Source organism: Rhodnius prolixus, unplaced genomic scaffold (assembly GCF_049639745.1).
Source record: "Rhodnius prolixus isolate KJV_2025 unplaced genomic scaffold, Rpr scaffold_2, whole genome shotgun sequence".
In the NCBI taxonomy this organism is placed as follows: domain Eukaryota; kingdom Metazoa; phylum Arthropoda; class Insecta; order Hemiptera; family Reduviidae; genus Rhodnius; species Rhodnius prolixus.
Genome location: NW_027411592.1, coordinates 45,009,199 through 45,025,892, shown reverse-complemented (window position 1 = coordinate 45,025,892; position 16,694 = coordinate 45,009,199). Strand labels below are relative to the sequence as shown.

Here is a 16,694-nt window from a genome sequence, read left to right as displayed (position 1 = left end):
GTCATTTCCTTTATTTGTTCGAATTGTTTGCACACCCTTAGTAGCTAACTTAAATATTCTTCTCAAAAAAGCTACTAAACAAGTTAATTTGTTTAAGCTTATTCTTATGGAAAGTAATTAATAAGATATTTTTTCAATTAATTTGTAACATTAAATAGATTAGAACAGTGACCGTAATATTAATTAAGTAAAGTAACTCCTAATTTTTCAGGCCGTCTTTACGTTCAACTACCAAATTAGTTGTCTTGGACGGAGGCGATTAGCAACTTTACTGTGAAATTCCTTTTATTAACCATTAAATAAAATCGAAGGCCTAGACCGGCCTCTAACCGCTCGGCAATCGAAAATCCAAATAGCAAAGGAGCAGTTTCGGTCAGTGGAATTCCTTTTACTTTGGGAAAAAGTGATTGAAATCTACATGACATGAATGTACATGCATTGTATGTACATGCATTGTATGTAATAGCACAGTTTAAAGAAAAAATTGTAGGATTTGTATTTGAAAGAAATCTTAAAAAATTAAATAATTGATTTAGCAGTGTTACCTACCTCCGGTTAACCGATGTTGTCCAAAACATTACTGGTTATTCTCTATTAGCACCTAAGCTAAATATTAAAGTGAAAGTTAATATGATTTTTCGAGTGAAGGGACTAGCTGTACGGTTAGAGTATTAGATTACAACGCGGAGGTCCCGGGTACGAATCCAGCTGCTTATCCTTAGATTTTCTTTTCCTAGCAGCTACTTGCAGCTCACCGTCCTGTTGTCTTTAACGAGAGAACACTGTCCAGAGGCCGGTAGTGCACTGAAAAATGCTTCGGAAGCTAATAACCTTAGCTGTTGACGCGCCTTACAACATAAAAAAAAACATAATAAAAAATTCACCCACATTTGGTATTTACCAATTTGTAAAAAACACATTTTGGTTTTCAGGAAACCTCGTAATGAATAAAAGTAAAGTAATTGCCTATTTTATCAGGCGGGGCTTAACGTCCAACTACCATTTACCTAGGTATCGTGGACGGAGGCGACTAGCAAACATACTTTACTATTTCTCATTTAACCATTAAATAAAATCCAAGGCCAAGACCGGGAATCGAACCCAGTACCACACAATGCATATTAGCTTTGCAGGTCTCGTCTCTTAACCAGCTCGGCTACCGTGGCGCCTTCGTAATGAATATTTCCCGTGTAACTTTAAATCTGCACGGAATCCGGAATTTCCAATGCCTTCAGTTTTTTTAGTGGAGTAAGAGAAATTAAAAGTCTGATTTTTCAAGATTTTTTAATTAGTTTTTATTTCTGTAGCGTTTTATTTGTAGACGCAACAATAGAAGGAGCGACATTTGAACTGGCTTTCAAAAGTATCGTATTCTTTAAGAATAAAATAATTTGTTGCGGTATTGTGTAGTGAGCATGATAAATTACTTCCTACCGCAAAGTGATGAATCTTGGCAGCATAGAAATGGTCCATTTGGGTCCTATATTAGGTTGGTGTTATCAAGGTGGCAGAAGCATGGGCTAGACCTGGCTCACAGCTGCTCTATTGTTCCCGAATACTACCCTAAGCGTACCCACCATTCTCTCCTGTCTAGCCCAATGGTGACGCCCCCATTAACATACGAATGCTCTGCTATATTGTCCGCCGCTATAAAGACACCCACTCTGCACTAAGTTATTCTCTATGCTTCCATATAACTGGCGTAGACACGCGCGGCTTCCATCCACCCAACTCTATTCCATTTAAACGCTACGACAGCTGTTTCCTCCAATCACCGCGAGAAACATCCTACAGTAACCCCTCGGTAATATGCTTTACGTCTTTCTTTTTTTTCTTCATATGAAGCCTCGTGACTTGTCACATTCATTGTCTATTGGATTATATGGATATGTAGACTTTATAAAAGGAAACTTTAATCGCATTTGACTTTTAGAGAAATACCAGCAGATTTAGTGCTATTAGTTTGTTCGGCTCAATGTTCATTGAGTTTTTAAATCCCCTGTACTTCAGACTGTGCAGGCAATCACATAATCGTTTTTGATATATTATTTTACACGTCAGTCACAACTTTGGATTGCCTTTTTTTGCAGGATATTTATTTCTTTTATTAAATTGATTTCAGTCGAGATTTTTTTTTTATCTTTTAGGTATTAAAATTGTTAATAATAAAAAGGTTGTATCCACCCAAAAAGCGATTTTGTCTTGAATTCCAATTGTAATTCGGAAGTTTTGTACTTTTGTTTAAAATTTATTAAAAATAAATTTAAAATGGTTAGTGTGTATTGGATTCCAACGCGGAGTTTAAAGGTTCGAATCCATCTGCTGGCCGCTAAATTTTCTCTTTATAGGAGCTTCTTACAGCTTACTGCCCACTGATGGACAGTGTTGTTTGTAGCGAGAGAAATATGTTTGTGCTCCGTAAGCTCCAGGGCGCCAATAACCTCAGCTTTGGCGCGCCTTGAGCTAAAAGCTAAATATTTCTTCTGATGAAATCGACATTATGGCTCCATTCAACATCGCCAGGGCAACGTTAAATGTTAAACAAAACAATTTTTGCTATTTAATGTTTGCATTATCTGCCGTATTAAGTACTTTCTACATGAACTTTTTTGCCACACTAAAGAAAAAAAGTTATTATTTTAAATCAAATAAAGTTCAAATTAAGTGAGTGATAAAAAAGTTTTTGTAGTCGAATCTAAAGAAGCGACTCTTGACTCTGTAAAGAGCTTACAAAATTGTAAACATTAAAGAAGTATGTATGATTGCTAAGTAATGTTACCAAATCCTACATGTAAAATTATTGAAAAAGAGAAGCATTTAAAGTTCCGAACAGTTTGAGTCCTTGATTTTTATGGATTCGAGCAATGCGTAGGAGTTTCATTTTTAATTTGCGCTCACAGCCCACGAACTGTTCCTTATAATTAAGCCTTTCATTCATTCATCTGGGAAATCTAATGTGTTCAATAATTAACATTAATAAATTGTGAAACTGCAATTGCACTTGCCACAGACATTCGATTAGAATGACTTAGCGAACTCCTTGCTCCAAGAATAGCCTAGCATTAAGCAATATATCGTCATTGGAACATTCCATTATTTCTTCACTTCAAATTAAATAATGATTCTCCTTCTGCTACTTCTTCAATTTTATATCATTAAAAAAATTATATATAATTGAATTCAGTAATTTAATTCGCTTAATTGTTTTATTATGTCGTAACAGAAATTTTTTGTTTGCTTGTCATGTCTCGTGGATAGTCTTTCAAAGTTAGTCCCATCAAATACACACACAAAGCAATAAATTGTATGAGTTGTGCGGTTGAGCGTGGGAAGGAAACCAACTGTCCCATTTATAAAGGCTTACAGGTATCGATTCCTGCAGGAAGTACAGATATACCGAAAATTTCCATGTGATATTTAAGACCTAGTTATGAAAACAAAAATTGGCAAATGTTGATTATATTTTATTTGCGCCGTAATTTTTTATTTTATTCATTTATTTTTATTATATTTTACGTAGAATTTAAAACATTTTTATAATAATTTGAACTGTGCCTTTCAGTATTTGTGAAATGCCCATACTTCTCTTTAATGATTTGCTCGTGCGTAAATCCATTGAATTTAGTTTTCTCAAATGAAAAACTGTAGGTAATAAATTATTTACAGAATCACCCAAAAAATTAATCATTAAAATCTAATTGCAACATACTAATTAATTATTATTAAATCTATTCTCTGTAATTAAGAGCAGGCATGATTTCCTTGGCATGCAAACAGACAATTTTCTGAGAAACTTTAACAAGCATTTTACTAGAAACTGTGGATTCAAAATCGCTGAAAAGCAAGTTACTCAAGTAAGCATTTTCAGAGACTCAGCTCTATATTTCCAAATTGCAATGTTTGCGCGAAACATCGGGTGAGAAATTACTCGTACGTACTGCGTCTTTATACCTCCACTCGCCTAAGCTAAGTGTTCAAAACGCTGTGATTAGACAATTTTATTTGCCACGGTTATGTGTAAATTTTGTATTATTCTCTTCTAAATAGTGTGCGTCTAATTTGCGTAAATTGAAGCAGAGATAATCTTTCAAAATTAGATAAATTTATTAGAAGTGGAAGTTTGTTAGCATTTTCAGGCTTGTTCATATCTGCGACGTCAGCAAAACTGCTAAAGAAGCGTTGACACATTGCGTATCTTTAAAACAACCTTGATTTTGGTAATATAATTGCCTCTTTTTACCCCTTTAATTTGGATGAGACAGCTACAATTACTACTTATGTGCGTCTTGTATGACTGCCATAAGACTGCCTTGCACAAAATGGGTTTGCATACCTTAAGGTAGAAGTGGATCAACTCCTAAAGCAATCTAAAAAGAGAAATATTGCCGTGTTAGGTCTATGGAAGAGCAGAATTAAATTCATAAAATTCAAGTATATAAATATTTTTTTAAATTAACTAGATGACCCAACTTTAAAGAATGATTCCTTCAAAAAGTTGCTGTATGTGGATTCTTCTTCTTCTTCTTTGGGCATTAAAATCCTTGGCCTCCATTATTAGTGTGTCCTATTCACTACCTTTCTTCTCTGTTGACTAATAGGTTTCTTTTACTTGGCTACTGCCCTAGAGTCGATAGAAGCATGTCGGCTGACGGACTTTTAGTTTCTTCGGTTTCAATATTCTCTTCTGGAGTTGGTATTTGGACAATGAGTCCTCATTATTTATCATTGAAGCAGAGAAGTCTTCATTGCGAAAGACATGTCTATTACATGGCCACAATTCTGTAGATTTAAAGCCGTTTATGGCGATATCAGTACGAACTTAATTGTATCACCAGGATTTGCTCTTATCAAATTGATGAGGCTTCATTATAATTCTTAAGTGATTAAAAAAAAGAACGTTCTAACGGTTGAAGTCGATCTAACTAACCCGCGTAGTTATTGAAAATGAATTTCAACAAATACCCCAGAAAACTAGCTTGAATCTCCTTGCGGCCGTGGTAAGCGAAGTAGGTACGAGATAAGTCATAAGTGTGCATATCACTTAATAAAGCCCCAAAACTATTTTGAAAAATCAAGATGCAAACAAATCACTAATTGATGTATAATTTGTACTAAGAAAGCAAAATGTATTTAACTAGTGTTTTCTTACTTCAGGAGCTTCCATACACCAGATGGAAATTACACTCAAATGGCTATAAATGAATTTGTTTACCAAAAACAGTCTTAATTCATTGAAACGCAGATGCCACTGCCTACTGTAGTATAACTATATACTGTTACCATGTCGGGAGAAGTCCTTTTGAAATCATTGAGGTACGATTTAAGCATCGGTACCACTTAGGCGACTCAATTCTAATATAATAATTAAAAAATAAAAATTATTTTATTAATATGTCTGCCTTCTTAGCTTCTTTCGTGAATATTTCTATAATTACAAGTTGCCATGGATAGCGCGCGGTGAAGAAGGTATTATGTACTTAGTGTAATAATCTGAGCACGTGCTCTAATTCCCACGGCAACATAATGGAGCCAGCTATAAAAATAAACCCTAGTGTTCACCCAAGAACGTCCTATTTCTTTGCACTTGTTATTGAATGGGCACCCTGTTAGAATTACACAGGCATTGTTGCCAGTTCTGAAAGGATTCGACCCCCATACGCTACCTACCTACATACTCGCCATTTACTTAAACTAATGGTGTCTTACATTCAGAGCCAGTACTTAATACAAGCTTCGCTATTTTCTGCTCATGTATTTAATTGCGATTGTGATTTATACTTAATGTATTTCTACTTCCAAACTAGATTTTCTCTACCCTTCTTTTCAACCCTATTCCTAACCTAACAAAACACTTCATCTTTCTTCCTCTCATAAGTCTGTTGCCAATTCTTAGCAAAATTCTTGAGACACATCTTTTTAAACAAATTCATCCCATACTCCTATCCTCTAATATTATTCTAGACCATCAGTTTGGTTTCAAGCGACAAAACTCTACTGTACAACAGTGCCATCGAATGGTATTTCATTCTCCCTTGAGAAGAAAGAGTGTTTTTTTCGATGTGAAGCAAGCCTTTGATCAGGTGTAGCACCCGGGCTTGCTCTGGAGACTCAAGGTCATACTTCCGTTCAATCACTTCCTCATCTTGAAGTCCTATTTGTCTGAACGCTGCTTTCAAGCTCAAATCGGAACCTCGTATTCAGCTGAACATCGTATTGAAGCGGGCGTTCCGCAAGGAAGTATCTTAGGACCGATCCTATATGTAATATACACAGCAGACATACCAATCCATCCTGAAACTGTCCTCCTAACTTATGCAGATGACACAGCTATACTTTCTCCTCACATTGATCCGGTAACTTCACACAGAAATCTTCAAACTCATCTCTTTTCTCTTGAGGAATGGTTTAAAACATGGAGAAATCAAGTTGAATGAAACCAAATCTCAAAATATTACTTTTACTCTCCGCCGCATCACTCTTCCTCCGATCTTCTATGACTCAATTCCAATTCCTCCTGCCTATGTTGTCCGTTATCTTGGGCTGTATTTAGACAAAAGATTGACTTGGAACCCTCACACTCGACTTAAACGAACTGAAGTTAACAGGCGTTATCGACTACTTAAAAGACTACTATACCAACGTTCAAATCTTTCACTTAATATCAAACGACTGATTTACAATTCTATACTAAAACTCGCCTGGACATACGGTATTGAACTGTGAGGTTCAACGAAAGGCTTCAAATCTTCAACGAATTCAATCTTTTCAGTCTAAAATACTCCGCACAAGCGTTAACACTCCATTTTACGTTTCAAATCTAACTAACCTAACAGATCTGGAAATTCCGTTTATAGGCACGAACTCGCTACAAAAGTTTTCATCAGAACTTGCAGTCTCATTTCAATCCTCTTGTCCGCCAGTTATCATCTCATCACGTTCCAGATCATCCTCCAGTGGCGTCGCGATTTTCTATCTTCTGAAGAGAGTAGCTAATCCTAGAGACGACTTAGGGAGTGTTATCACTGGGTAACTTCTCCCCTCAATTAGTGAGTTTGTAGTGTTGTCAGCTATTGTCACTGTTACAAATAGTGCATCTAGCGCTGGTTTAACTTAACAAATTAATTTTTAAAAAACATACTTTTCCAGGCCTCATGTTTGTTAATATTATGAAATAGTTTGAAAGAGAAATACTAACATTTATAATCTGTAACCTGCTACATTTCCCCCTTAAAAATCTTATTTATTAATTCGTCCGCCTTTCACTGAAGAGTTATCTTTCGCTTTTCATGATGCTTTAGTGAATGTCTAGGGCCGGATGGCCAGTGAGTCTTGTTGGAACGTTGTGAACAGAAGAAAGATAAAGTCATGAGAGTGGTCACAGCAGATTTTTAAATATACCTTTTTTTTTTCATTTTTTTCATTTCAACTTTGTCCTCAGATATCTCAGTTTTACGTGAAGTGGAAATGATTAGTTTTCCTTTGAAACGCTTAAGAGTGTCTAATAATTGGATTTTACTAATTCTTTTTCTCCTAATACTTTTTCTGAAGAAGAAAGGAGTCGAAAGAAGAAACCATTAACAATTCAAAAATGTGTCCATTTATTTCGAAATTAGCTTATTTATTATTTCATTTTATTAAAGAATTATTTATAGATTTTCTTCCCCTCTTGAGTAAATCATCCAAAAAAAAAAAATTGGAGTAACCGTTGGGATAGTCAGCACATTGGCTCTAGCAATAGAGCCCACTTATGCAAGCACTGTAAGTCAGTGGGAGACATGCGGGCAGCTATATGGCCAGATGTCTGTAACGACCCACCCTATTGAGGGCCTACCAGTTTCCTTACCATCTCATCCACCAAATCTCCAGCTCCAGAAGACCTTCCTGGATTAAGATATTAAACTGATTTAGTACAGGCTATAACCTCGGATACTACCATACGACTACGCGTTCCCTTTGCCATTCTATGGCACACTGTGCGCTGATGAATATTGCAACAGTGTTGGAAGCGCATGAAATTTTCCCCTATAGCTTTTTGAAGAGCTTGTACCCTACGTACTTATTCCCATAATAAGAATATAGTGTTTCAATATATATCTTTATATTTTTTTTCTTTCTCATAAAACAAAATTCATGTAAAAAAAAGTATATTCCATACAAGATACCTACTAATATTAAACTAAGTAATTAGCATGTATTTGTTGTAGCATTCTTATTGCACACATATAACTATTATTTGCAACATATCTCCAGGAACTGCTTCTTAAGAGAGCTCCGGACAAAATGTGTTAACAAAATTCTAAATTTGGGGAAAGAAACCGATCAAACGGAAGTCCCACTTTACGGAAATTATTAATAATTTATTTATTTAAATTTTGTCTTATTTTTTTGGGGAAGTTTTAAAAAGGAATTCTGTTAAATTCAAAAACTTCCAAAATCACTCAATTGGATCAGAGATAATTTTTTGACAATCGATATTTGTCGTGTTTCGTCATCTTTAGGATATCTCTCTGACGAGACATTCTAAAGTTGCACTTCCGTCCAATTCAAGTCGACGACCAAATAATGAAGCTGATCTGCAACTGAAAAGATCCATTATACTCAGAATAAAAGTTATCTCGATAACTAATGTTTATAAGAACCTGTTAATTGTTTCAAAATAACGTCTAAGTTTTTTAATTGTTTGTTTGTTTCGTTTTTTTGGACGCTGACCAAAAATCTCAGAAATATTCCCGGAACTGTAAAGAGGGAAAACGGTCGTTTCATAACAGCATTGAAAAAGTTGCTTAGGTATTAAGGGATCACGGTTTAATAATAATTTTTATCCATAGGGAAGGGATTAGTTAGCATTCTGGATTCCTAACGCAGAGATACCGAATTCTTATCCTACTGTTGGCCCCTTATATTTTTCTTTTCAGGAGCATCGTACAGCCTCACTGTCTGGTGATTGATATTGTAACGTGTGAACTCGGACTGGAATCTGGATGTGCTCTGAAAAAACTTTTCTTAACGTGCTTAAAGTCTTAAGTATATGTTTAGCATAATTATGAACTTTTTTGCTAGAAATTGTACTATTATACAATACTTTAAAGTGCTGCACGAGAAACGAGACAAATCTCGGTCTCGGTCTCGGTCTCGGTACCGAGACCGAGACGAGACTTGAGCAACCGAGACCGAAACCGAGATCGAGACATGATATATATCTCGTCGAGAAATCTCGGTCTCGTCTCGGTTTTTCAAATATTAATTTTTAGCTACAAAATTATAAAATTGTGTTCTTTATTAATAAATAATCATTACGGGTATTGAATTAATTATTAAAAGATACGATTTTATTATATATGTTCAATATTACTACATCTATTTGATTTCGAATTACATAAGTAAAGTAAGCAAAGTAAAGTAATCGCCTATTTTTTCAGGCGGGGCTTTACGTCCAACTACCAAATAGGTGTCGCGGACGGAGGCGACTAGCAAACATACTTTACTGTAAATTTCTCATATTAACCATTAAATAAAATCCAAGGCCTAAGACCGGGAATCGAACCCAGTACCACAATACACATTAGCTTCGCAGGTCTCGCACCGCTCGGCTACCGTGGCGGCCCCCTTCGAATTACATAATTTTTACATAAATTCACTAAATTTCACTATTCATATCATTCATTCATTCAATTTCATAAATTTCACTATTAATAATCTAATACTTTGAACTTTGATATTATTTGAATTATATTTTAGAATTTTGGAATTAGTGAATTTGAAAAAAAAGACTATCTATGCACCTAAAAAATATTGCCACAAATTTTCGTTTTTAAGATACACCTTGCCCAAGCATTGATACATAAAAGAGCTTTTACTGAGTCAAAAGTTAGAGAAGATCTTCTATTGGTCATTATCATCGCAGCTTGCGAAAATAATCTTTCCGATGGCCCTGAAGTTGCACAGATACTAAAAATATCTTTTGCCATTCTAGACAAATTTTTGAAGGAATTCTCAAGTGTTTTCCACCATTCTAAAATGCCAACGTCTACTGGTGCTTGGTCTAATTTGGTGTAATTAATTATTTCTGTCTTCCATGCTTCGGTGATATTTGCTGATTTTTGAGCAAATGGTGCAAAAATATTGATGCAGTCGTCGTCGCCGTCGTCAAAAGGTGAAGGTCATCAGATTCTTTATCTTCACCAACAGCCAGGAAGTTTGTATTTTTTATTTCACGAATCGACTTGTTATAGGAGGCAGATATGTTATTTGAGTCTTTCATTTGGCGCGTTTTTAACATCTCCTTGAAATTATATAAAGATATATAACAGTAATAGTAATATATGATGCATTGAGGTGTAAGTAGTTGTCTTCTTTTACACACATTTTCAGTACCAATATATAAATTAAAATAATTATTAGAAAATAGTAACATTTTTTGAAAAGATTATTAATAGCAAACCGCTTTTAATGCTTAAGCAAAAATTCAAAAAAACCGAGACCGAGATATCTCGACGAGACCGAGACCGAGACCGAGACCGAGACCGAGACCGAGACCGAGACCGAGACTTGAGCGACCGAGACCGAGACCGAGATCGAGACTGCATAAAGTCTCGCCTCGTCTCGGTCTCGTGCAGCACTACTTTAAAGTTAAAGTTCATTATTACTCTGTTTCCGTAATAATAGTGCAAAGTATGGAGTACAAACTGAAATTTGTTAGAACTGCTAAATATCACGCAATTTTTTAAAGCAAAAAAAAAAATATATTCTACTCAAGAAATGTATATAAACTAACAAAGAGTATAATTTTCCTAAATATTTTCTTTAGAAGGAAAAGCTTCTAGTTTATCCTTTTAATGTTGCCGAGGAGAAAAGTGCGGAGCCATGTTTTGTTGCTTTTGTTAGACTATAGATCTATGTTTTGTGTAATGGAATGGCCAAGTAGGTGTGCTTCTTGCTGGTGATTAGTCTTTGTAAAAAGGTTATCTCTGGAAAGAGTGTTGGACGGCTGTTTCAGTTCTGCCCCCGACTGAACAATGTCTGATCATTAACACCGCCTCCGACTGTAATGAACTCTAGGCCTCGTTTCTCTTCTTTTCTCTCCACATCAGGTGGAAGGTATCCTAAATGGCGCCTCTCTGTCTCTCTCCAGGATCCTGCAGTTAGTATTATTAACTGTGGATCTTGGAATGTACTGGATGGTTTTTTCATTTATTTTTCACCACTATTCTTACATTGAGAATAATAGCGCTACTCTAGTTCAAGAAAAATAATAATAATACAGTAATTACTTTGCCACGGCAGTCACATATTTATTTTAAAACACCTACATTTTTTAAATAACGTCATGTCCTGAACTGATATCGTTATTAGAATATGAATCTAATTATTTCAACACAGCCATATTAGCCTCAAGTACACATTCTTTATCAGCTTCATACAAGTTACAGACACACTTACATAAAATAGAATCCTGGGCCAAGAAGTGGATGATTAAAATGAACCCACAGAAATGCCAGCATGCCACGTTTACTCTCCGGCGGGGCTCCTGTCCACCTGGTCCTCTTCAACAACAATCCTCTTCCTTGTGGTGCGCTACCTTGGGCTCTACTTAGACAAACGACTCACGTGGAATCCACATACTAGACTTAAAAGACAATTAATGACGAAACGTGCGAAACAGCTTTACAGTCTTCTTGGAAGACGCTCCAAATTACCCATTGAACTCAAACGTATTACAGTACTATCCTCAAACCTATGTGGACTTACGGACTAGTGCTGTGGGGGGGGGGGCCAGCCAAACCTACTTACGGACAGTACAAACATTTTAGTCAAAACTCCTCCGAAAGATAGTTGACGCTCCTTTCTACGTGACTAACCTTACTCTTCACAACGATCTCAACATTCCCTTCGTACACCAACTCGCCAAGATTAAATATCAAAAATTCTATACTGCTTTCTCCACTTGCTCCAATCCTCTTGAACTGTCCCTCGCCTCCTCTGACAATCCTCCTAATAATCAACCTCGCAGACTAAATCGCCAGTGGCTCCGCGACTTCCTTGAGGTCTGAAGACCTAAAGATCATTACATCCCGTAGAGCGTGCTGCCACTGGGTAGTTTCCTCTCCTCCTGCTCTTCACGTACCAATTAATCATAGCACTTCCAGATTTACTTATTGTATATATGTAATACAGATTGAAGATAACTTAATAAATTGATAAAAAAAAAAAAAATTATTTCAAGAGTCCTAAAGTTGTCATTTGGATTACGTCTTTTGTTTTCTTAAGAATTGCTCTTTTAAAAAAGCTGCATTTTACTTCATCGTAGCCGATAGTGTTTCTGTAAATTTTTTGCATTTTAACTGAAAATAATAAAATATAGTCTCTCTCCAAATCTCAACTCTTATTGAATCCATATCGGATTGTTAAAGGTTTTTGACGTACCCTAACCTAATTCATGCATTTATTTTGTTACAGATTTCGCTGAACTTCTCTACAAACGGAAAACCAAATAACGCAGAATTGAAAGGTTGGCTCTTTAAATTTTAATTTAAATTATAAAATTTGATATATTTTAAATGTAAGATTAAAGTAATCGATTTTCTAAAATCTTCAATTAATTTGCTGTACCTATTTCTATACAAAACGAGGTTTATGTAAGGCTTGTACATGTGCATTACATTTAGGCACATGAAGTATAAAATGCAACCAAGTAAAATTGAGCAACCTTCCAACCAATTATCCCGTATTTTTTTCTTTTCAACAACTCCGAAATTTCAATTAACTACGAACCACACTATACTAAGTTAGTTCTAATTAAAGATGAATTATTTAGCATACTATTCACATAGCAATCGCAAAAGATCTCTGAATGTTAATGTAGCCAAATTATTGTACTTCTAAAATTTTTATTGTTAAATCTACCAAATTTTAATCTTGCTCTTGTTTAATCCTAAAGTTTTCATGTATTTTTCAAGTTCAGATTCACCAATTTTTTGCAGTTGTAAGTATTTACTTGCAAATAAAATTCACTTGCTGTTCGCACTCTGAAATTAAGAATATACATCGAAATACAAAATTTAATTTAAATATAAAGAAATTGATGATACTAAAATCAATTAATACCTTAGAAAGCATCAATTATATGATTTAGTTCGTACAAGAATATTTGTATCAGTATAGCTAGAAATAAAACATTTTATTTAATTGACTATTTTTTAGTTAAGATTTTAATTGTGGAGTGCCATCTTTTATCACCACTCATCAGATCCCTTCAATTCTTAATACATATTCACTCTCGGAAGTGTAAGAGTGCGATAATACGTAGACCTTACACCAAGTTATTTTACGAATTTGCCAAAGTATTATACAACAAGAAGATTGGTTAGTTTTATTATATAGTATATTATACCTTAGTTGACGCACACTGCAGAGCCGGTCACATTTGAGACTAATTGCTGCCACGCAACTTTTTTTTAGTGCATTGTCGGCATATTAGCAGTGATTTCTAGCTATTGGCAATACTGATCATCGCCTGTGAACTGTAAAGAACCTTTTGGAAAGAGAGAAATCAAAGAGTGAGGTTTGGTAAAGCGGCTCTAGAATCGAATCCAGTTGAAATCCAGTGAGCTAATCAAAAAAGTAAAGTAATCGCCTATTTTTTCAGGCGGAGCTTAATGTCCAACTAACGAATCAGGTGTAGTGGATGGGGGCGGAATCACATACTCTCCCACTTGTAAACCTTTGCTCATAACCACTAGACCAACACCTACCCCCACTGAGCTAATTTCTCCCTCTATTACTGTCCGACTACGAGAGTTTTCACTTTTTCAGAGAATCTAGTGACGCGCCACAGTAGCCGAGTGTATGGTATTGCTAGGTAGGATTTTAGGTCTTGGCCTTAGATTTTGTTTAATGTGGTAAACAAGAAATTCAAGTAAAGCGGGAAACTGTGGCTTCCGTCCAGTGCACGTGATCATAAATCCCGTCTGAAATAATAAGCGTTATTTTAAAACAATAAAATATTTTCGTGGTGAGAGCATTGAATAATTTTAAACTTTTTATAAATCCATGGCTGTAGTTTCTGTAATTAGCAGCTAAGAAAAAATGGCATTCCATATTCTGAAAAATTTGATTGTATATTTCGTTTCACTTACGGATTTCCGGATTACATTTTCGGATACTTTCAAGTGCTATTGCGTATGAATAATTTATTACGCATATTGGTAAATAGATGCACAAACAAAGTGAACTTAGTTTAATAATTTTCCTTAAATTCATTTCATTATTCTTTACATTATTAATTACCGAATTATCATTTAATTTTCATCTGATTTCTCCTAATATTTTTATTGATAATTGAAAACAAATCAAAAATATTTTCGTTGTTATGGATTTAATTTTGTATAGAGAAGTATAACAATTGGTTTTATAGATTCTCTGTATGGTGAATTTTGTAAACGGCAATTTTACCAAATATTTCCTTGGAAGCTTCTTGAATTGAACGCAAATAAATCAGCGGAGATGTTCATGAATGCTGGGTCACGTAGTCAGGCCGTATGGACGGCTGAGATTGCTTGAGCAAATATTGCTGCACAAGGTTTTATAGTTTGTGTGTGTGTTTGTGAGTAGCACAAACGGGCCCAAGATGGCTTGATCAAACATCAACATGCTCTCACTTGCGCCATAACGCCAGCTTTTTCGTACTTTCATCCTGGGCTTTTATTTAATACAAACAGCCATAGTATTACCAAACGAAATGGACATAAGTTTTTATATTGATTTACTCAAAATACATATAACGTCACTTTTTTCTTTTTATAGTTTGTTTCTACATGTTAACTTTTATTTCTAATAATGGTTTGATGCTTTTACAAAAAATTAAAAAACTACAAATATTTCTCCGTAAGTTTGTTTATAATATTATAGTTTGGAATTGCAGTTTTAATTCGTGCAGATTGAGTTGAATTTGATGATATTCCACTTTGAAGTATCTACGAGGGTCGTTTGAAAAGTCCGTGCAAAGTCAGAGAGATAGCACTACTGGCGCGTATCGAGGATATGTTTAGTTAGTAGCATCTCTTGGAAGAACACACACCAAGTTTCAGCCAGATCGGTCTATTTCTTTGTGTTTGGCATTCGTTTGAATCGAGGAAGTCGAGTGATTTTCAAAAAATGGACGAAAAAGAATTTCGTGTGTTGATTAAACACTACTTTATGAAAGGCAAAACGCCTCAGAAGACTAAAGAGAAGCTTGATAAACTTTATGGTGACTCTGCACCTTCGATTAGAACAGTTTATAAGTGGTTTCAAAATTTTCGGAGTGGCCATATGGGCACAAGTGACGCTGAACGTTCTGGACGCCCTGTTGAGGTTACTACTCCAGAAATCATTGATAAAATCCATGATATGGTGATGGATGACAGAAGAGTGAAGGTGCGTGAGATTGCTAGTGCTGTGGGCATCTCGAATGAACGGGTACATAATATTTTCCATCAACATTTGGACATGACAAAGCTATCCGCAAGATGGGTGCCGCGATTGCTCACGTTTGACCAAAAACGAAATCGTGTGAAGTGTTGCAAGGACGGTTTGCAGCTGTTCCAGAAGAATCCGCAGGACTTTAAGCGTCGTTTCGTCACTGTGGATGAAACATGGATACATCACTACACTCCTGAGACCAAAGAACAATCTAAAGAATGGGTTACCAAGGGGGAATCTGCGCCAAAAAAGGCGAAGACCGTTCCTTCGGCCGGAAAGATTATGGCGACTGTCTTTTGGGATTCGCAAGGAATAATCCTCATCGACTATCTGGAAAAGGGTAAAACTATTACAGGTGCATATTATTCATCGTTATTGGACCGTTTGAAAACCGAGCTGCAAGAAAAACGCCCACGATTGGCCCACAAAAAAGTCCTTTTCCATCACGACAACGCACCAGCTCACAGCTCAGCAGTTGTGGTCGCAAAATTAATGGAAATAGGGTTCCAACTCGTTTCACATCCCCCCCTATTCTCCAGAATTGGCTCCCTCGGACTACTATTTGTTCCCCAATATGAAGAAATGGCTGGCGGGAAAAAGATTTTATTCAAACGAGAAGGTGATTGCAGAAACGAATGGCTATTTTTCAGACTTGGACAAATCCTATTATTCGGAAGGGATCAACAAACTAGAGCAGCGTTGGACGAAGTGCATAAGCCTAAAAGGAGACTATGTTGAAAAATAAAAAAGGTTTACCCCAAAAAATTAAGTAATTTTTATTTTTGCACGGACTTTTCAAACGACCCTCGTACTTTTCGAATCCAGGCAGATGCTGTGTCCCATGGAAAAGGTGACTGATATAAAATAAAAACAGGATTATATTAATCTTTAATCAATTTTATCTAAAATATACTCCTTCTGAGTCAATACATCGCTGCAACCTTTTGTAGAATGTTTTAAAGCTCTCTGTACAGTTATTTCTTGGTATACTATCCAAAATCGTCGTCGAAGCCTTCTGGGTACCCAAAATGGAGCCAAAACTGCTTCCATTCATCGCCAGCTTCAACTTTGGAAATATCCAGAAGTCGCACGTTGTTAAATCAGGCGAATATGGTGGAGGGGGTTATCTAACACCACAATACTTTTTTCGGCTAGGAAATCACGTACAATCTTATTCTTGTGAGCCGGTGCATTGTCTTTGCAGTAGCGTCTGTGACCCTTGCTCCCGATATTCA

The 16,694-nt window shown here is 35.7% G+C and overlaps 1 protein-coding gene and 1 long non-coding RNA gene across 9 annotated transcripts in view; one reads left to right on the top strand and one right to left on the bottom strand.

The window, feature by feature from the left end:
• LOC141449739 (discoidin domain-containing receptor 2-like) overlaps positions 1–16,694 on the top strand; it is a 556,155-nt gene that overhangs the window by 122,758 nt on the left and 416,703 nt on the right. For all 8 annotated transcript variants that reach the window (XM_074119460.1, XM_074119461.1, XM_074119458.1 and 5 more), the window contains one exon: positions 12,457–12,508. The gene's annotated coding sequence lies outside the window, so the exon portion shown is untranslated. The remainder of the gene's footprint in view (positions 1–12,456; positions 12,509–16,694) is intronic.
• LOC141449742 (uncharacterized) lies at positions 12,868–14,354 on the bottom strand. The gene is made up of 3 exons (XR_012455663.1): positions 14,136–14,354; positions 13,105–13,161; positions 12,868–13,025 (listed from the first exon to the last, which is right to left on the bottom strand). It is a non-coding gene; the product is annotated as an uncharacterized lncRNA (long non-coding RNA).